General features: G+C 33.1%; 1 long non-coding RNA gene across 1 annotated transcript in view; it reads right to left on the minus strand.

Moving 5' to 3' along the window:
- Positions 1–12,659: 12,659 nt before the first annotated feature.
- The window catches only part of LOC103105468 (uncharacterized), a 55,898-nt gene continuing 44,081 nt past the window's right edge, over positions 12,660–24,476 (minus strand). Inside the window, exons 2-4 of the long non-coding RNA XR_464187.3 lie at positions 20,258–20,363; positions 19,941–20,002; positions 12,660–15,912 (exon numbers count right to left, since the gene is read on the minus strand). This is a non-coding gene — a long non-coding RNA (uncharacterized LOC103105468). The remainder of the gene's footprint in view (positions 15,913–19,940; positions 20,003–20,257; positions 20,364–24,476) is intronic.

Consider the following 24,476-nt stretch of genomic DNA (forward strand, 5'->3'; position numbering starts at 1 on the left):
GTTTTAAAACTGACTATGAATTTTATTTTCATATATTTATGCATTATACATCTTACCTATAAGGAAAACAGTGGTTTGATTATGTGCTATTTGCAGTTAATCTCCTGTTATTTAAAGAAAAAAAAATTTCAGGTATATCTTTGGAGTATTTGTAACTTCTAGTTTTTGAAATGACCTAATTAGGAATTAGAGCTTATTATTTTGGTTTGTTTGTCTATAAACCAATCCACAATCTGATTGTCTCTAGGGAGTGGGAGGTGCCTTGCATACATTAATATTAAGAACGTGCCTGGGGCTGCTTTATTCTAGAATAGTCTCAGTTCTAGGAGTTTCATATGCATCCAATACATATGTTTGGCTTAAGTTTTGCTTTCCTGGGGTTACTATGAGCTAGAATACTTATTATATGCTGTTGCTATTTAGCCAGACTGCTAACTAACTCTGCCCATCTCCAATTTGGCTTAACCTTATGCGATGATAGGATTTGTTTCTATAAAGATAAAAACTTGAAAAACAAAAGAAAAAAAACAAGAATATGAGCTTTACTTAAAATTCTGCAGAAAACCAAGATGGAAAGAAAATAAAAGAAAGGGCTTTGTGCAATGACTAAAAGGTAATTTGCTATTAGGTTTCAAGGATAAATGTTTTTTGGACCAAGTAGCCCTCTGCTTAACATGTGACTTATCTAGATCTATATTATGGAACTAGTAAAACCTTAGGATTTTCAAAAATTGAAGTGTATTGTCAAGGAGGTAAACTCCTTGAACCATGCCATGACTCTTTCCTAGCTAACCTAGATATGGCAGCTCTTTAAAATGTACTTAAAACAGCAAATATCTATTACTAAGAAAAGTTATTTATAATTGTCTTGTCATAATCGTTAAAGTGTTTTGCATACAACTTAATGTAATTTCATTACATTTTATTGTTTATACAACAATTACTCAAAGATGACTGCAAAGGTAAAAGGAGAATAAAAGAGTATTGCACAGAAAAAAAATATATACATATATATCTTAAAATCAGTGACATACTGTGTCAGCCATGTGTGAGTACAAATTATTTTCAGAATAAAGTCATAACACAGTTGATAATGTACATTCAAAGACGTGCCAAAGTCCCCCAAATTCACAATAGCCAAGTTAATTAAAATAGCAAATAAATCCACTATCATGAAATCCATTTCACATAAGTTGCTGTATCACACACACACACACACACACACACACACACACACACACACACAAACTATGAACTGATGGATATTTGTCACAGTTTTTATAGATGTAGCAAATCTTTCAACCTTAGCAAACATATTTTTAAACAAAGTAAACTTATTTGGGTCTAGAACATCATCAAAAAAATCTATATTGTTCTTGTGGAAGTAAATTAAAATGAAGAGTTTTGCTGGTGCTCTTTTTTTGGCTTCCTGCTATATAGAAACACCTTGGTAGGAGCATTTAATTTTTTCTCTACCTTTAATGCAACATTCTTTATAAATATAGAATACCATCCATTCATAAATCACTAGTTATGTAAAATTATTTCTAAAGACCCCTTAAAATTACAACTAAATTATCAGCTTATTAAATTCTCTAAAGTTGTATATAGCTTTTGATGAAGTCCATCCATCATCATCTATGTGACAATATACAAAGGCAACATGTCATCTTTAATGGACCTAATGAAAATGGTTTGGATAAGATGTTCATGGGCTTACAATGATATTTTTGTTCTTCATCAAAGTTAAAGGTACAAATTAAAGATCAATATAGGCAAAACATAGCTTAAAATGATTCAGTTTATAAGAAAAATATTGATTAAACTAAAACAGACTTACTTAAAAAAAATAAACCTTAAAGCAATCAGTAAATACAATAATATAAACCAATGAGAAGGTGCAGGCAGGCAGGGCAGTCAAAATCCTTTTCACCAATCCCAATAGACTTGTTCACTATTATAGGAGGAGAATAAACTTAAAATAGTTAGCAATAAACTTCCAGATCTCTTTTAAAGTTTCCTTCCCCTCCCCCAGTATTTATTTTCCATTTAGATTTCTTTTTTTCAGTGCTCTGAATTTTTTCACAGAAGCACAGGGAAGAATCTCCACTCTGCATGTTGAGAGTAGTTAGGACTTTTAAAACTTAGTCAAAATATTTCAGGTTTGTTTGTAGCATAAGCAGCCTAGCTTGTGACATATTCTTTAGAAGGAAATAAAGTGGGAAATCTCCAATAAAAATAAAAAATCCCAGGAAAAAAAATTAAGCAGATCCAAACTGCACTTTTTAGCTCTACCAACTCAAATTGTTTCAGAGTTTCAAGCATGCTTTGCCATAGCATTTTTCCTGAGAGACATTGAATGGAAAAATGGGCAGCACAGGCTCCCACGTGGGAGGGGGAGAGATAAAAGGATTGGAGGTCTCACAGAATGGCAGGTGGGACTGGTTGGGTCTGGTCACGGTTTGTAGAGGGCTGGACGCTCCGCCCCTGCAACTCAGGTTGAACCAGGAGCAACAGCAATGGCAGTAGGCTATGGGTGGCAAGGTGAGGCAAGAGTGCAGAGAGACTGGGTCACTGGAACCTCCTGGTGGGAGGCGACCAGGCAAACTTATCTTTACTGTAAGGCTATGTGCTTAAATTTTTTGAGAATTCATAGCCCCTTCGTGATTAGCCATAACGTGGGTTTTAAAATTAATAATCAATAACTAAACATTTTATTTTATAAAGTTTTTTTTTTTATTAACAACTAAAGCAAAAGAGCTGCATGACTTCAGCCCAGTCACAGGTCCAAGAGAGTGTGGGAGAAGCATACATCCCCTTAAATACTAATAATATGATCTTGCCAACGTGAGGACATAAGAGAGATTATAGGGAATTTTGGCAAATACTAAGGACTTCTGGGGAATGAAGTCAAGGGTTCAAAATCTCCATTTATACAAGGGTCAAATACCCTATAACAGTACTATCTTGGCAAGTTGATTGTGCCACCCTGTGCAATTCATTTATCCTCTGTCTTTATTTTTGCATCTGTAAGATGAAGACAATAATAACACCTACTTCCTGGGGAAATAGTGAAAATAAAAATAGATTTCTCTACAGGTATTTGCAAATCTCAAAAGGCTGAACAAGATTTAATTATTAATGATAATACTATTAATTAATCATTAGCAATAATAATAATTTAAAAGTACTGTGGTTTACGAAGGGAAATGGTAAGCTACCTATCATTTCAGATCTTCAGTCAAAATTTAGAAAACCACAGGATAGAGAGGTTATAGAAGAAATCTTTCATATGTATTGATAGACTTATATGTCTACCAAGATCACTTTTATGTTTAAAGTTCATAATTATATTTATTAATTAATTTTCTTTGGCATGAATCATCCATTTACAAATGTACATACCAACGTAAGCCTATAGCAATGCTTATCATACACAAACATTTTTGTGAGAAACTTTGCCAAATACTTCATTGAAATTGAGATATTCTATGACTCTTTCATTCCAGTGATAATGTTTTACAATTTTGACAACAAAAAGAAGACAATTAACTGGCAGTATTTACTCTTACCTGGCATATTTACATTTAGTGATCAATTTCTAAAGTGTTTATATAAGGTACATTTACTAAACTTTTCTTATTTCACAAGTAATGAATCAACTTATACTTTAATCATTTTCCCATCTTTCTAAAAATGGACAATAGTTCCCCATTTTGAGTTTTGTAGTCTTTTTTTGTTTGTTTGTTTCACCACAGTTTTTCAGAGATGATTGAAAGCATTTCATCAATCCCATTCACCTTTACTCTGCCAGGTAATGCTATTGCTGGTTGTTAGTACATTCTCTCACAACAGCCTGTGCTGACACCACTTGGACTTTAATAAAGCACTTGTTCATTTTCTTTCTATTCCTATTTTTCCAGTGAATAACCTCCTTCATAGAAAAAAGAAGGCATATCTACACACTTACTGACTTTGATTGGAAGATAAGGGCAGAATAGTTTTATTGTCTTATTCCTTCTCTGTGTTTTATGAATGGGAATGGAACCAAATATTTCTAAAATGAATATTGATTGGGACTGCTAAAAACCAAATGCTCATGTAAAGGGAATAAAGTACAAAGCATGAAAAATAATCAGAAAATAAAAGCTAAGGAAATATACTTTCATATATTCAACAGTTTTTGATAACATTATGGTAGATTATAAAGTAGAAGTTGAATCAAGTATTTGATACACTAACACCAATATTGTGATTTAAAAAAAAATCATCCTCATGCAAAGGGAAGGAATATACCATTAAAGCTTACATGAAATTATCATCTTAATATCCAGCAATACAAAGAAATATATTTTAAAAATAATAATTTCACATAATAATTATTTCAAATACAAAAATTGACTAGGACCTAGAAATTCCAAGGAATATCTATTCTTAGCAATGTGAGGCAAAAAGAGTGCTTAAATATGTATATTAATTGTATTGGAAACTGATTATGATAAAACCATTTTATCTAATTTCACTTGTAGTGTAATATGTATTTAGCTGAGAATGAAATTAAAAACACTACATCACCAACATAAGATACTATTGGAAAGCATTCTTCTGGTTATTATTTGTTTCTAACCAGTGTTCAGAGCATATGTAAGTAGGGGAGTTTAAATATGAATAGATATAACAATGATAGAAAAACAACTGTCTGGGGTTCTAAAGGGACTCAGGATGATTTCTGTAAGTCTGAATTCATGAATTCATGAACTCATTAATTTGTATTAATTCATTAATTAATACATAAATTACTAAAAACTAAATTTTAGACATTCTGTCTTCATTCTGAGCTCTAATATCACTTGCTCAAAGAATATATAGATATGGATATTTATCCATGTATATGATTTAATTAATTTTTAAATTCACTTATTGTTTTACTGTGAGGTATTTTAAATACATTTTAAAGGCATTCATTAAAAGCTTTATCCTTGAATTTAAAAACAACTTGACAAATAATAAGTGCCTATCTACTTAGTATATCAGTTTCCAGGTGGTAGAGGGTTTTCTTTTTTTAATCTTTGTATATCCAGAGCTTAGTACAATGCCTGACATTCGGTGGTTGATTTCTTGATTATATTATGATAAACAAACTACAAAAAGGTAAAATACAATAAAATTTCAATAAGCCCAGATGTTCAGAACAACTATGATTAATTTATAGAAAATGAAGGTCTAACTTGGGATATTGAAGTATTGGGATTGGATAGTCTGGGAGGAAGAGAATTACTTCTTTCTGTGTTTGAGGCTACCTCTCCATCTTACCATTTTGATTTTCTAAACTATTAAATAAGAAAACTCAAATACCCAAATGAGGTGGGCAGGAAGGAGTAGAGTTCCTTAACATGGTGCTATCATCCTTAATTCTTGCTTCCTAGTGTTCTGACAGCTAAAGGACACTATCACTTTGTCTTAAAAAAAAAAAAAAGATAAATGCAAGGGAAGTTTTATTCCCCAAAGGGATCTGGGACTTTTGGTATGGAGAGGGGGAAAGAGAAGAGAACCTTCCCCTTCTCAAAGCAGGGTTCAGGGGAGATAGCAGATGTAACGGTTTGGCTCAGAGAGAGGAGAGGGGGTTTGAAGATTTTCTCCCATCTCGCCTTGATCCATTTACTCACACTCAGCTTGGGGAACAAATAACTTTTAATGTTAACTCAATCAGATAATACAAAAGAAATAATGGGCAGGGAAGAATGGGAAAAGGAAAATCAGAAAAGGGGGTCCCTGTCTCTATCTAAACCCTTTTCCTCCCTCCTCAAATTTTGGGGGAACTCGGGCCTTGGCAGCCTGAGCCCCCTGAGAGAAAGTCAGGTTGACTCATCCCTGGGCTACAGGAGCTGAGGTAAAGTCTGCTAAGGTTTCTCTTCAGAAGTCCCTTCATTTGGGAAGTATTGGGGAAAAATGGGTAACCCTCTGGAGAGTCTTTTTCCCACCTTCTTTCTTAGGCGTCTCAAGACTGAGAGACCCTCAATGTTCTCCAAGCCAGAGTCTCCTCCTTCTCTCAATTCCACTTCAGGCCCCTCCCCCGTTGAGGTGATCAATTTCACATACTCCAGTTTGGCACTTTTTCTCTAGTGCCAGCCTCTATCACAACTTCCCTGGCGGCCCACCCTTACCCTAATTTTCAAATGGCATATGGATGGGCCAATCTCTCAGCACCACTCCAAACTAGGTGCTATAATTTTTTCAGTTCTAAGAATTCTTAATTATGCATCAAGGATTATGATATTCTGAGTTCTTGGATTTTTCTGGTTAATCAGAAATTTTTGTTGTTTCAACTTTTATTTTTAGGAAACTTTCTTGAACGTTTGCATATTTGTCTTCCCTACACCAGTTTTTTATTATTTTGTTTATTACAAAATGAAATCATTTTCTCTGTTGATTGAGTTTTATTCATTCCACAAACATTTATTTAGCACCTTTGATGTGCATGGCACTCTGGAAGTCTGTGGTACCAATTTTAGCTGCCCTGCCCTCATGGAAATTATAGTATAATCAAGGGAGAAGACACAAAGATGATTAGAATAAATTATCATGTAATACCTCTAGGTCCATGATCATGAACCTATGGCATGTGGGCCAAAGATGGCATGCAGAGACCTCTCTGTGGGCACAGGTGCCATCCCCAACAGAGCTAATTAATAGAAAGGCAGAGGGACTCCAGTGGAGCTTCTCCCTTCCCCCTCTCTGCCACTCTTCTCCATCCTTCTGCTCTCATTCCCTCCTCTGAGCAGAGTACTCAGGTCACTCCCCTCCCTTTCTCTCCTCCCTGTCTGGGACTAAACACTGTAGGGGAGAAGATGTGTGGGTCTCTTCTCCCACCACCAGCCCATCTCTACCCACTAAAAGATCCCCTAACCTTTCCCCTAACCCTAACCCCAGAGCCTCTTCCTTCCCTATCAGCTTCCTGTCTTGGGGGTTATCCTGCTCCCAAAAAGCTAACTGCACTCCCTCCAACCCTTGCTCCCACCCTGATCTGTGTTGCAACCTAATAGGCAGCCACATTGTTAGCACAGCAGTCTTATCAAGGGTGCACCATTGTTATGCAATTTTAAGCAGCCTAAAAGGCACCTAGATTGCACCTCTGAGAAAGAGAAGAGCAGAGGTGGGGCTGCATTTGAATCCAACTTGACAAGGACATGCACCCCACATTGTAATAAGAAATTTCCACCTCTGCTATCCTTCCCTCACCTTCATGACCCTACTAATCTTCTCTGGCCATGTAAAATCTAAGCCTGGCAGTAGGCCCCTTGTTTGGCCTGCTGCACATCTAGATGCAGCTGGTATTCCCATGGCAGCAGGAAGTGGCTTTCCCCTGGTCATGAGCTGGCTGGAAACCCAATCCCTTACCCCAATTATGGGGTTGTGAATGTCACTCTGGTCTGGGGAGGGTGGGGCACTGTATATATTCTGGGAGGCAGGGCACAGCATTCATTCGGACGAGGGGTAGGGCATAGCATGTCTATAAGAGGTTCTAAAAGGTTCTCCATCACTGCTTTAAGTCATTATTTTGAAAATGAATTATCATTTTTTTCACTGAAAAAGTTCATCTTATTTTAATATGTGTACTTACATTAGGATATACTTTAAATTTTAACAGAAAACAAAACAAAAAAGCAATTGCATCTTTGATCAAGGGATAATTTTTTGTGACTTGTTTCTCAAAATAAGCAGAATGTTATACTTTTGACTTTAACTGGATTGGGGTGAGGAGAGGAAATATTAAGTTCCTACTGTGTGAAGAGCCCTAGACAACCTTAGAAAATCTAGATTGCCAATTTTATGTTCCATAGTTTATTAGAACAATTAATGTGCTTTTTTTTTGTATTTTAGAAAAGTTCAAATCAATACAAATTACATATAAGCATCCCTGTGAAAAGCACTACATAAATTTGTGTATTAAGTTGCAGTGACCATAAGACAACATATCCATGTTAACAGAATTTGTGTTATACTGGCAAAGCCAATTGAGAACAACAGTTTTACTTCTTATGTTTTTTTACAGAATACTCAGTATCATTAAGATTAGTGTCTTCCATTCTTTCAGAATTCTCTCATATGTTTGTAGTGAGACATCTATCATTGTCTTCTTGCTGATCTATTAATTCAACCATTCATCCATCTCTATTCATAGACATAAAATATGTGAAATGGTTGCTAAAATCTTTCAGTTTAAAGAGAAAGATTAACAATGCCAGATTGTCATTTATCAATGTCAGAAGAATTAGTTTAAAAGGACTATGAAACTCTCCAAAGTTGCCTTTGACTGACATAAAATGAAGATTAAAGGTTATACAATAAACATTCTAAATACTAAAATTGAATCCACTTTCTCCACCCAACTCAATCTAAATTTTCTCAAATCAGAAACTAAAAGTTTCAGAAAATAAAACCCCCTGCTTATTCACTGCTTCAATGACTTTAATTCTTCCCTAATTATTATTTTTATACAACAAACATTTAAGTTTTCTCCATCATGCAAGGAAACACATTCATTACTTATAAATCAATTTTACACTCAAAATTTCCCCTAGGGAAACACTTATAGCTGACTTTGGAAGGTTTTCCAAGGTCAAGAAAGGTATGTGTTGGGGGCAAAAAATAACTATTTTCTTTATTGCAGAAGTTTTTTACCCATGTCGTTTTCAACTCTTTATCCTTATTTGAAATGATTTTCAGAGTTCTTACTTCTACTTAACCTCTAATTTTTCAGTGTCATCATGAACACATCTGGTTGCCAGTCCTCACAATAGTTGCCGTCAGAAGGCTGACATATATTTGTTCAGTATAACAAAAACAAATTATGAATCAGAACTACAAAATAGAAATTTGTTGTGACTTGTCTATAAGAACCATTAGGATTTCTTTATTTAAATGCCAAGTAAAAAGGATTGTGTCAAGGGTCAGGAAGGAGGAAATATCATATAAAAGATGAGCAAGGGAATTCAGAAAAAAGAAGAGAATTATGCAGTCTGAAAAATAAGAAATTAAATCTTTATAATCTTCTTGAGAGAATTTCCTCAAATTGTGGAAGAAAAAAACCTAAACCCATCATCTTCTCTTCAAAACCCTCTTCTTTTACTATCTTTCTAGAATCCTACCCAATCTAAAAGAATGGAAATCTAAACATCCTCTTCACATTTTTCTAACAAGAATTTAAGAAGTTAACCCCTGAAGAAGTTAATCGGAATTACTGCAGTTAATAATAATTATCTCCACTATTGTCATGCACTTAGAACCTAGCTCTTCCTTTTCATTCCTACTGCTGTGACCTTAAGAGCTTCACTCCTTATTCATCTGGATTATTATAATAGTCTTTCTGGTTTTCTCTTCTTGAATTTCTTCTTTCTTCAATTCAACCTATTGTCTAATTGTCCTAAAGCACAGTATTATTAATTTTATTCAACTGATAAATAACTTAGAGGGAACATAAAAGTTAGAGCAGAAATAGACAACAGAGCTCATATAGCCCAATTTTCCCAGAAACTTTTATCAATCCTTTTTATCAATAAAATATTTTCAGAATATTCCATATACATGAACATTTATTTTAATTATATATGTTTACTTGTATTTTAAATATTTATTTTCAGTGTAAAATTTTCATGAAGCAAAATTTAGAAAGAGCTAAAAAATAATGAAATATGCTTCAAAATATTTTATTAGATGGTAAAATAATTTTTTATCTCAATGAATACTCTATTTTAATAAATGAAATGTGATACGATATACTTTATTATGTTTAGAAATTTTGTAATTTTATACATTTTATAATACTACATTAATTCAGGTATTTGATTCTGATTTTTTCATTTTTCATGTCTATAATAGCCAAAAATGATACCTCAGAATTTGAAGAAATGCATTATTTACTATGTTTGATATATGATAAATATATATGTTTGTTATATGATTATATTGCCATTTTAAGTACCATCCAACAATTTTATGAAAGTTTTGGGTGAAATTTAGATAGTAAATTTCCATTTAGTTTTGAAAAGTAATTTGTAGGTATTTCATTTTCTTTTGATTTTGACAAATGGTTTCAAAACGCACTGAAACACATGGTCTGGTATATTTTTTAATAAATGAAAAAAGCTGTCATTTTGTGTACATGTGTTTCTGTATTTGTATATGTTTATAGATCACATACAATATTTACAACAACTAAAAGAGAAGAAAATTAATACTAGCAAAGAATGTAGCCATTAGTGTGAAATGCAACCAAAGATTAAAAAAAATGAGAATTCAGAAAGGCAATTATATTTGGCAATGAAAAAATCATTGAAGTAACTTTAAATAGAGCAGTTTCAGATGAGTCATGACTAATAAGGATATTGGGAACTTAAAAGACTATTTGAAATAGTAGATTTCATAAAAAGGGACAGTTGGGGTATAAAAGATAGTGTAATAAGATCTGAAATGAAGATAATAAGCTCTATATTTCTGTGCCACTCACTCACTCCCATTGGAAGAAAAAAAAAAAGAAGGGAAATGGGAGGGAGGGAAAATGGTGATTTTTCCAAACCAAAGAAATGTTCCACAGATGAATGGACATATGTAAAAGCCACTAATCTGGGAATTACGGTGTGCAGGTCCTGGGGAGCTGCTTATACAGCTGTTTCAGGTGCCTAAGGAATAATTAGATTATATAATTCCCTAAGGAGCAAATAACAAGTGTAACTACAGGGCACCAAGGGTTTCACGGGGCTGAGTGAGTAGCATTGAAGTATAAGTGAAGGCAGTTTTATATTTGCATGGAAGCAACTATAACAATTATCCCAAGTAACTACCTCCCATGGACATAGAATCTGCCAATTCCTTCTCAAGGTGCTGGAGCCCATCATCTTCAGCAGCTATACATTTTAAATTATTTGAAAAACAAGTTATTTATAGCAAGTAGAAATTTCAGAAGGTTTAACATGAGAAATATGTGTGATTATTTATATATGTGATTATTATTGAAATGGCATTAAGGAAAATGTCTTAACCCCACTTGGTTTCTGTACCCTGAGATTCATTAGTTCTTTCCATCTGAGAATGGTTAACAAAGTGCCTGCCATGAGGTAAGTGTTTAATAAAAATTTGTTAATGAATTTTATTGTTTTTTTATGTGACCTCTTATATTTAATTTTCAGATTCATTTAAATATAAATTTAGATTTAAATAATTGGAGAAATATGAATTATGAGTGGAAACAACATATATAATATAAATGACAATTCTACCTAAGCCAATCCATTTGTCCAATTCAGTCTCAGTTAAATTGGCGAAATTATAGTTTATCAAGCTAGAAAAAATCATTTTAAAATTTATTTGCAAGAATAAAGTGCCAAGAATACCAAAATAATTAATTTTTTTAAAAGCAAAGAAATCTAGCTGTATCAGAACTTAAACTATAACTTAAACAGCAATCACCAAAACCATCTTGGTTTGACTAAGAAGTAGAAAGGTGGATGACTGGAACAAAGTAGACATATAATACATTGAAGTAAATGTCTATAGTAATATTATGTTTGACAAATATAAAAATTTAAACTTTGTGGATACTAATTCCGTATTCTGTAAAAATTTGTGGAAAACTAGAAAGCAATCTTGCTGAAAATAGAACTGAACAATATTTTATACAACTTACTAAGATAAGGTCAAAATGGATATTTGACTTAGACATAAATGGAGATGTAAAAAAGAGAATATGGAATACTTTACTTTCATTTATGGAGAGGAGAAAATTCTTAAATAAACAAGTGATAGAGAAAATTATAAGATACAGAACAGACCATTTTGATTATGTAAATTAAGGAATTTTTCTACAAATAAAACTGATGTTGCCAAGATTAGAAAAAATAATCAGAAAATTGAGAAAAGTCTTTATAGTTTCTTGGGTAATATTTCATATATTTGTTAACTTTATCCAACATAAGACTGTGAGTCATTTTCTAATTTATAAGTGGTCAAAGAATTTGTTTTTGGAGGGAGAAGTGTAAGTTACATATAATATGGAAAATGCCCTGTCATCATTAATTAGAGAAATGTATATTAATTCAAGTCTGAAATATTATCTCATGCATATCAGATTGTCGAAAAGGATAGAAGAGGAATTAACAAAGAGAAAATAGAGGAAAATGAGGACACTAATAAATTGTAAATAAAACTTTGAAGTGATCCAATGATTTTGGAAAGCATTTTGAAATTTTGCCAAACAAGTCTTAAAATTATGTAATTTAACTGAGTAATACCACTAATAGATCTATTTCTCTAGGTGATCAATGTAAAAAGGAAAAAAATACCTAAATGTAAAAAATATTTATGGAATATTTCTTTGTTATTGCAAATAATTGGGCCCACCAATTTAGAAATGGCTTAACCAGTTGTGGCATATTATTGCGATAAAATACCACTACACTGTAAGAAATGATAATCATGTTGATTTTAGAAAAAAAAAAAATTGCTTGATCATTTTGAACCAGATCCACAATTCTTTTTTTTTTCAGAGAAACTTACTTCTCCAGATAGAAAATTTCACAACATTACCCTTTCTTAAAGTATTTAATTCCTCTGGCTAGTTTTATTGTGATTTCTTCCATTTTTAATATACTTTTTTTCCCCACTACAGTTATCACCAAGAATATTTATCCCTTAATCTTGATTTGTTATTTTCTTTTTGTTTTAATAAAATCCTTTGCATTTATTTATATTTATTCCATATTGTATAGAGGGAATTTCATCCCCTCCCCCTCCTAGACTGCAGCAGTGGTTCATCACATTTTTCACATGCCAGCTGTGCATCCATGAACTTAAATAAAAGGGTGTGGGTAGAGCCCAGGGGGGGATGTCTTTTTTCACTCACTACTTCCCTGAGCAGGCAGGTGAGGGATAGATGGAGGATCCTGCAGGATGGGATACACATGGTCAGATTTAGAGTAATGAAGAGACTTTAAATCTATGCTTGTTTACCTTTTCTATTTCAAGTGATTATTAATGAACTTTATGGAAAATAAGAACTTGAAGATATTTTCAATATAATGGTAGATGTCTGTGGACAATTCTCTTCATGAGAGAACTAGGTTCATTGAAAGACTAAACATTATTGCTCTTCCCTCTGCTATTTATTCTAGAGCAGTTAAAGTTGTCTGGTCTCAGGACTTTATATTGGCTTCAACAAGTAGTTTGCTATATAGAATATGAATTGCATATTGCACCTTATTTGGCCTAGTTCTTTGCTAGTTGGAATTTTTAAGTCTTTTACAATTCTCAAAATTTAATGGTCAATTCCATTAAATTTTATATTTTTTAAAATATATCTTTTTATTCATTTATTTTGTATAATAGTTTCATAACATTCTCAGAGATTTTGGTATTAACTCTTCTCTTATAACCTCTTTACTATAGCTTTTCAGAGGCAGTCCTTGAGCATTTTTTGATTCTCTCTAGGTGAAGAGGTTGAAACTCTTTCGTTTGTTGTCATCTTTTGTCTCTTTAACAATGAGACACAAAAATAGTAAAGTTAAAATGGTTTCAATTGGTCTTAACTAACCTTCTATCTCTAGTGCAAATGAAAAGTAGACATGAGTTGTTTAAATCCTCTTTTGTTTTCCACTAGGCTACTAAAAGGTTTCCAGTCAATGGGAACTAATAACAATTTGGATAGGATCCAAATATATAAAGTTTAAGATATTGAATGACATATTAATATTATCTATTTTATTAAAACTAAAATTTAAATCTCATACATTTATGTTGCATCCTTTGTGATATTTCCGTATTTTTGGCATTTTTACCCCAAAGTCAAATTGCAAATCCATCTATCCATAGTCCACTTTCCCATCTTTCTCCTTTTCAAACATTTTGCTTGTATCATAGTTTTTCAATTTGAAATATTTTCTATTTCTCCCAGGTATTGTAGGTTGTAAAACTCTGCTGTGAGATTCATGTAAAAAGACACTAGTATTTTAAAACATTAGTAGCATATAGTATCTATAATTTTCTTTCTCTCCTTAAAAAGTACATCATATAAGCTTATGAACATATAGCAAAACATAGGAATCATAAAAAGTCAATAAGTCTGAACCGACAGCAATATTCCAGAGAATTTCATGCTTCTCTTTGACATACTAGACTGTTAGATCAGCAGAATGTCAGTGTTACCCTAGATCAGTGGTTCTTAACCTTTGTAATGCCATGACCCCACAATACAGTTCCTCATGTTGAGGTGACCCCAAACCAAAAAATTATTTTGGTGGCTACTTCAAAACTATAATTGTGCTACAGTTATGATTTGGAATGTAAATACCTGATATGCATTATGTATTCTCATTGCTACAAATCAAACATAATTTAAACATAGTGATTAATCACAAAAACAATATTTAATTATATGTTGAGAAATATTAATCCAGCAGGAGGCAGCCTGAGTGCTGGGGTGGGAGGTAAGACCTGCATGGGGAAGGGGTCCGCAGACGCTGCCTTTTTCTTCCTGTCGTCTCCCTCCAGCTAGAGAGAAGGCTTCATTTTGCTGGGGTTACTTGGCTCCTTTATGTGCTCTAGGAGTTATCCGCTCCAGGACTTGTTCTTAACCCCTCCGGAGCTAGCTCCCGTGTGCTCTCTCTGGGTCTTGAGTCCTGTCTCCAGGCAACAGGGTAAATCCATCACCCCTCATAGGGGGAGGGCTGCTGATAAGTAACTAATATTAGTACAATGTGCGGGCAGCAGGGTCCCCGTTCTTTCTGAGATCTTGCTGTAAAGTAGTGCAATTTCTCAGCAGCTAAAGCCATCGGAAATGTGCATTATCCAATGGCTTTAGGCAACCCCTGTGTTTTGGTCATTCAAGCCCCACCGGGGTCGCGACCCCCAGGTTGAGAACCAGTGCCCTAGATCTTACCAAAGTATATGACCATGCCTTTTATTCTACTTTGATATGGAAGATAGGGAGGTTCAGGCTAGATGATGGAGTATTAAATGAACTTGGAAAAAGTTAAATCATTAGACCCAAAGTGTAGTCTTTACTTATTGAACATGAACTTAGAACATTTTTAGAACAGTGGTGGTGGTGGGGAGATTTGTTTGTCATTTTGATCAATTATTAGAATAGATAAATAGATGGTATGTTTCATCTGATTTACAAATATAGATATAGGGATATATAGCTAATATCAGGGGACAGAATTAGTATCCAAAAAGATCCTGATAGGATATAAAATTATAGAATGTAAATAAAATTTACATTACAACAAATTACAATAAAAATAATAAACACATAAAATCTTATATCCAAGTTCAAAAATCAACTTCACAAATACAGCTAAGGCAGTCATAGCTAAAGTGCACAGTATTTGAAAGAGAATGGGGGTATAATGAGTTATTATTTTAATATTAACATGGACATCAAGAAAACTAATGCAATAATAACCTGTATTAAATGTGAAATACTATACAGGGCTTGAAAGATCATAGTCTTAATATGCTTTGCCTTAGTTTCACCAAATTTACATTTTTTAATTCAGTTCTGGTCATATTTTAGGAATAACTGTTAAACTTTTCATGTCTTAAGGAAGGTGTCCAGGAAAGTTAAGGGTGTTGAGATTAACATTGTGAGGATTAATTGAAGGAAATGGCAAGTTTAGCCTGTTAAAGAGGAAAAAAAATATTAAAAGGAATATATAAACAGTCTTCAATATTTTAAGATGGTCAGCATTAAAGATTTATTTTTCCTTCCCTGTTTCATAAGGGAGAATTCCAAGTCATGTGATTAAGGATGATCAACAGAGGAAGGAATTTTTCTGGCTTCTGGCTGATGGCAGCACCAGTCTGGATTTACTTGAACATCTAGCAGCAAAAGATCCTGGCTCTTTTATATTTGGACTCCTGTTGTAAGATTGGGATATTTGGGAAGTTAAGGTTTTAGTTTAGTAACATAGTTAATATACTTTAGTTAGTTTTGTAATAAGAAAAAGTATATTCCTAAATCCTTATTCCTTTCCATTCCCAAACAATAAACCAGATTTATTTATATGTTTTCCTCTTGTTTTTCCCTTACCCCAAATTGTACCTTAGTAGTAGTCAGTGGAAACTGGAAAGAATATAATTTACCTAGCTATAGAAAAAATACATGATAACAATTAATCAGAACAAAATGGAATGAAATTTCTTAGGCTAGGTTGATTAATTTTGGTTTTGAAAATAAAGATTGATGGCTACTTACTGATATGTGGCACATAGTTTTCTTGTATAGGTGAGAAGTTGGACCATATATCAGGAGTGCCTATCAAATTTCAAATTATTTCCTCAGGTATCATGTGCCATTCCTCTGGCATTTGGGATTAAAAGTTACATACTTATTTTCTGAAGTGATTTTCCTAAATTCTTTAGAAATCAGCAGAAATGGTAAGACCAAAATTGCATTCTTCTTTTCTCCCAATTTTATTGTTTTATTCCATTCTTAAACTTATACTTGCTATTAAACTACTGGATTCTTCCCTCTTTCATTGGTTTGTTGTCATTAATTCATATCTTACCTATGTCCTTTTTGTTTTTCTTTAAATAGTAAAAAAATAAATATGACTTCACTATTTTTCTTTTCTCTATTGAAATCATTTAAATTCCCTTGTTTATTTCTGTTATAACTGATCAATACTTCTTTTCATGGCACAGTGTAAAAACAGCTGCTTCCATATAGTATCTTTATGTTTACTGAATTTCAGTTTTGTCTTCATCTGCCAGTTTGTCATTAAATAATGCTATTTATAATTTTGGCTTTGGTTTTCTATTATTGCTTTCATTAGTTTTTTTAGTAAATGAGAATATAATCTTTGCCAAAAAATTATCATCCTTTTTGTCATTGAATTCTTTGAAATCTGATTTCACATATATATATATATATATATATATCTCACATGGTATAAATATTGAAACACATAAACATATGTATCAATGTGTGTATACACTGAAAGGTACACATATTAAGTACATAATAATATATATTAATTCATATATTAGATATATGTATATTATATATATGCCTATATACTTGTACATATACATACACACATACATGCAGATATATTAGGATATTCTAATAATTTCTGATGCCTTTAAATGAGAATTAAGTTGCCTTACCCATGATTAACTTTTCCCCCTTTTTATTTAAAAGAATTAAGAGGACATTATTAATGCATGTACTGTCTAGCAGTGATGGGCAACCTTTTGAGCTTGGCATGTCAAAATTCACCAAAAAAAAAAAACCAACAAAAAAAACAAAAAAAAGTTGTTTTCTTAGGAAATTCTTTAATGGTTTATTTAATTTCTTTTTTTTTAACGAGATTGGTCAAGTATTCCATTTCCTTTTGTTAATCAGGACAATTAATTTATTTTGTAAATATTCATGTCTTACACATAGATTGTCAGATTTATTGACAAAATTAGGCAAAACATCTCTCAATAATTGCATTAGTTTCTTCTTTGTGATTTTTACCTTTTTTTCATTTTTTGATATGATAATTTGGATTTCTTTTCCCTTTTTTGAATCTAATTAATCTGTGGTTTACCTATTATATATATGCATATATATATATATATATATATATTTCAGAACACCAGCTTCTTATCTTATTGATTAATTCAATGGTCTTCTTAATTTCATTTATCTTATTTTTATTTATCTCTACTTTGGTTTTCAGTGTTTTTACTCAGTTCAGTTTATCTAATTCTTAAAGAGAGAAGTTGAAGTTTCCCACTAATAAGGTTTTCCTGTCAATTTCCTCCTGTAATTCATGTAATTTCTCCTTAAATAATTCAGATGCTATGTTGTATGGTGCATATATGCTTAACATTGATATTATTCCATTGTCAATATTGCCTTTTATCCAGACATAATTCCTTTCCTTATCTCTTTGATTTGACCAATTTTTACTTTTGGTTTGTTTGAGATTATGATTTTATTTTATATTTTACTTTAGCTGAAGCATAATAGATTCTGTTCCAGCCACTTCCTTTTATTCTCTGTGTCTCCCTGCTTTAAATATGTTTCTTGTAAATAGCATATGGTCAGGTATTAGTATTTAATCCACTTTATTATCCTTTTATATTTTATTGGTTAGTTCATTCCATTCATATTTTCAGTTATAATTACTAATTGTGTTTCCTTCAACCTTAATTTCCCCCTTCATCATTTTCTCTTTCTCCTTTCAGCCTTTCTCTATTCACAAAGGTTTTACTATTGAATACATAGCTTCAAGCTGGTTAGCAATAAGTTGGACTACTCTCTGTTCTCCTTTTCCACTTTATTTTTAATTTTGGGTTTTTTTGGAGTGTATGGACAAGATGAAAATTCCTTAGTTTGACATCTTAGATATCTACCTGCAACTATACCATATCTATTAATACTGATTTTTAACAACTCCAAAAACATTGTTTTGTAATTATTTAATCAATGAATGAAATGATTATTAGTTTTAACTACTAAAAGTTAATATATATTATTTTTTTCTCATAGTAATTCTGATATATTTCCATTCAGTCTCTAAAATAAATCAAAAGTATCTACTGATAGAACCAAGAATACATTAGGTCCTGTGTTAGAGGCTGGCACTAGAGAAAAAGTGCCAAGCCCCTCAACAGGGGAGCAGCTTGAGGAGTGGAATCCAGAAGGAGGAGTAGTCTCTGGTGGAGAGAGCAGTGAGTTTCTTGGACTTGAGAAGCCTAAGAGAGAAATTGGGAAAAGACTTTCTCCTGAGGGCAACCCACTTTTCCTGCTGGTGACTGGAAATAATTTTCTCCCAACACTTCCCAATTGAAGGGACTTCTGAAGAGAAACCTGAGCAGTCTTTTCCTCAGCTCCTGTTGCCCAGGGGTGAGTCAACCTGACTTTCTCTCAGGGGGATCAGACCGCCAAGGCCTGAGTTCACCCCAAATTTGAGGAGGGAGGGGAAAGGGTTTAGATACAGACAGGGACCCCCTTCTCCCACTTTCCTTTTCCCATTCTCCCCTGACCATTATTCCTTTTGTATTATCTGATTGAGTTAACATTAAAAGTTATCTGTTCCCCAAGCTGAGTGTGAGTGAAGGGATCAAGGGGAGACCCTTTGGTCTCAAGTAGTGGAGAGGGGAGAAGAGGGACAAGAGTGAATTGGGGAGAGCAGCTTTAGCTAAGGAGGGAAGGCAGAAGGGGGAAAATCTTCAAACCCCCTCTCTTCTCTCTGAGCCAACTCATTACATCTGCTATCTTCCCTGAACCCTGCTTTGAGAAGGGGGTTCTCCTCTCTTTCCCCCTCTCCATACTGAAAGTCCAAACTTCCCCTCTTTTATCTTTTTTAAGACAGTTCTAAAAGACTTGCTTGTAAATTTTCCTGAGACACCTGGCTAGGCCAAACTTGGCTCAGAGCCGGGAGCTACTGTCTAGGCTGAAAATCAGATATGGATTCCCCTCTAACATTGTCATCATAAAACCTTGAGTCTTTCCTTATTTTGAAGAGCAAATAAGCCTTTGTAATGTCATGACTGAGGAACCAGACCTTTCTTTACTCAAGTTACACATAACAGATTAGCTGCCACTGTTTCTCAATTTGCTTGAATCTGTAGAGGAACCCTGGAAATGTTCTTGGATAAAGTTACTTCATAAACAATATTCTATGAGTAAACAATTCCTCCTAAATGTGATGTATTCCTTAAGACTTTACTTTCTATAAAATATCTTTCTCTTTGTCAGAATAAATGGAGTTGAGCAATAGCAATGATTGTGTTGTGTTTCTCTCTTGCTCTGATCCTCTTCAGTTATATAGCTTCTGCTTTTTAAAATTTCTCCGTCTCTCTCTTTCTCTCTGTCTATCTGTCTCTCTCTTACTCTGTCTCTGTCTCTATTATTCAGAGCTGGTCTCCTTGTAAGTTGACACACTCACCATGGCTGTAACTGTGGGAACTGACCCCAGAGCCCTGGCTCTCACATTCAGTCATCCATCACCTGATAATAAGAAATGTACATTAAATTATTTCTTTGAATTTAAATATTTACAAGTATTTCTCTTGGGTTCAACTTCATTTGATCAATCATCAGAATCACTGTTCTAAAACATCTTCTTTAACTGATATGATCCTCTCTTTTGAAAAAAAAAAGCATGCCATCAATCTTATCTCTAAGGTCCATCCTAGGCCATAATTTCTTTTTTCCTTCTTTCCTCTTATGTATTTAAGTATCATCAAGGAAAATTATGCAAACCAGGTGGTGTTTCTTTCCTTTTTTTCCTTCACAGTCCATATTCTTTTACTTTGTGCATCTCTAAAAGTCCATGTTTCCAAATTCCTGAGTAAATTCCAGTCCTTTTCTAGAGACAAATATGAAAAAAGAAAAATTAAGTTTTCCCAAATACTAAACTCTACACTTTGAATCTGTATTTTCTTTCTTCCACCATGAGTTCTGCCTGGTCTGTATATGGTCACCTTTTCTTTAACCTCCAACTCCACATTTGAGTGATGCTTCTGCTCTAAATCTATTTAATCCATTTCCCCCTTTGCCAAGTCATCTTGACTGTTTCTCATGTGGACCATTCATTATTATAAGATTCTACTTTCTCTTCCAAAAAATTCCTACAAAGCAGGTAGGAACAGCTTTCTCCTCCCCCCTGAAAAATTTCCCAGAAACTTTAAAAGCCTTATATCAAAGGTCATATAAAGAGTTAATAAAAGTACCAGGATTACCACTTTTGTTATTTGACTACTATTTCAGTATTATTTTGTGATATCTTGCCTGTGTCATTGCAATAAGGTCTCACTATGTCCTTTCTTTCACATCTCTTCTACACTCTATAGATCTTTCAAAATTTATCTGTGACCATTAAACTCAAGAAACTTAAATGTTTCCCCTTTCCTCAAATACAAACTCCTACGTAAAATTTATTTTCTCTCTTCTGACTCTGTTTTGCATTTCTAAATTGATTCCACTTTACGGTCCCCTAAAATAGGTCTCCCTGATGTACTATGTACAAAACATTCTATAAGGAAGGCATCCTTCCCTAATCAGGTCTTAGTTTTATTATGTCTCATTAACATTTTTGTTTCATAACTATTTCAGGTATGTATTTGTGTTATTTCAACTATTCCTTTATATTGGATTAATTCAGAAAATATTTATTAACTGATGCTTTAAGTACTGAGTAAACATAAGGAAAATTAGAATTAAGTTGCTTTGGATAAGGTTAAATGGAAATCACTGATTTCTGATCACTATTGGATGCAAAGAAATGGCATAGAATATATGGCTAAGTGATTTTAAGTACTAAAGTTAGCTCTCTATGCAAATATAACTTCATTAAGGAGAGAGCTTTTGCTATTTTGTCTTTCTTAAAAAAGGGAAGATCTTTTTCAAATTTACTATATGCTACTCCAATACCCCTTGAACTTCTTGGATCACTTATCGGCACCCAGTATAAGTTTCTTAACATACAAGAAACAATACTATTTATTTAATAGGTCTTCTCTCAGGATCGAATTGGATACCTTTTGAGGCGCCAAGTCACTAAAGATACTATGAGTCATATCATTCCAGCATGAGAAGAGAGGGCTTTTTTTTTAATTAAAATTGAGTCCAGACAAGGGAGTTTTCTACTATACACAAAGAAAAAAAATTCTCCAGAAAGAGAGATGAAAAATTTGTAGAAACAAAACATGGAGAGAGAACATGTTGGTAAAAAGAGTAGCAGCTACAACGTTGGTCAGATATGGAGGATGCTTTCAAGGAAATTGACTTTAAACACCATGGCATCTCTTGACTGTTCTTGTCCCTGACTTTCAGCTTTTCTCAGTTAAAAAAAAAAACAAAAAAAATCAATAGGGTATCTAAATTCAGGATATTGGGAGAAATTACTTGAATAATACTGAATCTTTTAATCTTATAATTTTTGTTTGTTTTTTATCGTGGTAAATAAAAATCTATAATGTTCATTAAAATTTTCTTTGCTATTTAAAAGTTTTACTTACTGGTTATTTAACTATAAAAATTATTTGACAGATAAAAAGAAAATTTTAATTGCCTCCTGATATTATGGTTGTGGTGGTAGAGAGAAAAGAAACCTGTGGATAATTGAGGAAAAGAAATTCATCTGTCTGAGAGATCACTCTTTCAACTTAGTAATCAATAGATTGCCTAAGGGCTTAGAGTATTTTATGATTGTTTCAGTTTGTATTTTAATGTTTTTTTTTAATTTTAATCTATTTTTCTGCAGATTTAAAAGAAACACATAAATCTTAGACCTTCTTCACCTTAGCAAAAATTCCTCAAAATAACAAAGAAAAACCCAACTCCATTAATTTCCAAACAGAATGATTGCTTTAGTCCCAAGATTTTAGGAGTTTCCTTCCTTCTCTGAAAAGAGAAAGAGAGAGATGTAGGAAGATTCCTGACTTCATGAAAATGTGAAATTCTCAGTCAGTCATAGAGAATGGAGCAAATATTGTTAATACTATCCAAATAACAAAAATGGAGAATGTGGCTATTTATATAAAATATGTTTTTCATCTTTTCATACAGATTGCTCTCAAAAGTGACTTCTGTGCGTTTACAAAAGAATGAAATGTTTCAGATAGTTAAGTAATAATGTATATATAAATTTGACTCCTTCATAAAAGGACTTGTACTGGAAATCAGAAAACCAAATGTTATTTAAGAACAAGAAGAAGTGGTGCCAAAATACCTAAGTAAGTTCTGTAAAACATTCTCATTACAACAGATGCAACTTTCAGGAGAAAAATTACCTTCTCTCATAGGTTTTTCTCTATGTTTAGACATCTAGCTCACTGTTCTATCAATATCCCATGGTCAGTGTGTTATTTTCCTCATTGAACTACATCTTTCATTCCTGGCTTCAAATATGTTCTCTTTGATACAAATTGACATCTACTTGTCAGATGTTCTATTTCCCCCACAAACTACTTGAGAATGGTCTATGATCTTGGTTGTTCTATGTCTTCTCATGTTATTGCCTCCTTCATTAAATATGTGCCTCCATATAAAATATGTGCTGTTTAGCCTTTCTTAATTTTATTTCCTGAAATCACAATAGCTGGAAGTTATTAGCTTAGCTTAGTTTAGCTTAGCTTACCACTATATTTCCTACATCATTGCAATGGCAGAGAGAGAGCATGGAAGACGCTATTGCCAGTTAAATACCAATTATGATCTCGCCAACCTGGAGACTCAGGTGAGATTATAGGGAATCCTGGGAAACACCAAGGACTTCTGGGAATTGAAGTCTAGAGTTCAAAATCTCCATTTATACATATCTTCCTGTGATCCTATTGGGAAACCAGTTTCTCCAAAAGGATCATGGAAACATAATCAACTTAAAGATTGCAACCATTTGTGGATAAAAGGAAAAGAGAACAAAACCAATGATTACTAGGCTTATTGACGAAAAGCCAGTTAGGGGGCAGTCCCCTTTGGCATAAGAGTATACATACAAAACAAATGCATTCAAACCCCACACAATTCAAATCACCAGACCCCAAAGTTCACTCTGGATTTCCTGGTGCAGCTTGTGGTCTGAGGAGGCATCTTCATGGTGTCTTCTCCAAAAAGTTCACTTTCTGGATTTGGAGAGGTAGCATGTTTCTTAATCTAAATTACTCTCAAAAGGAATTTAAACTCTTCAATTTAAAATAATAATAATTATTCATTCTCCCCCACCCCCAAAGAGGGTGATTGAAAAACACAGGGATCACTTAGGGATGCATGGCTGAGTTAAGAGGTATAAGAATCAATTGGCAAGAGAAATAAAAAAAAACACAAAAAAATCCAAATAAAAAAGATTATTTCTGGATGAAATATAGACTATCAAAGTCTTATATGTAAAATTTCCAAGTAAATGAAAAATAAATCTATAACAGGTCCTTGAATCAGGGCCCAATTAAAATGATATAAGCATTAAGCATTTACCCAGTCAGTAGCCAGGAGTACAGAAAGTTTACCAAACTATGAAAGACAGAAAAGGGACTAGATTATAGGAGCCAGGTAAGAGTCAAATTTGAGATACTTGATAGAATGTGGAACAAGGAAGACCTGCCTTTAACACATGTTAAAAAGCTACAACCTTGAACCTCAAATATGTTCAAGTCCTCTTGTCATGGCTCAAAATGTTCATCAACCCCATTGGAATTAGTTGGTCTCTTTGACCTTGTGCTTGATTAGCACTATGCAGTTTAGCTTTGTGCTTCTTTGGCACTGTGCAAAGGTTCTTTTTTGTATTCTCTTGTCCTGGAATCAGACAGAATCATTAAGCAAAGTCCCACACATTCTTTTTTAACAATTAATGGCATCATTTTTATAGTCTCAAGCTTTTATGGCATGCATTGACATAATAGCAAATATATTTTAAACTAATATTACTGCAAAGTTAAAGAAAATCTCAATGCTGGTGACATGTGCTTCAGATATAAAAAGTAGA

Source organism: Monodelphis domestica, chromosome 3 (assembly GCF_027887165.1).
Source record: "Monodelphis domestica isolate mMonDom1 chromosome 3, mMonDom1.pri, whole genome shotgun sequence".
In the NCBI taxonomy this organism is placed as follows: Eukaryota; Metazoa; Chordata; class Mammalia; order Didelphimorphia; family Didelphidae; genus Monodelphis; species Monodelphis domestica.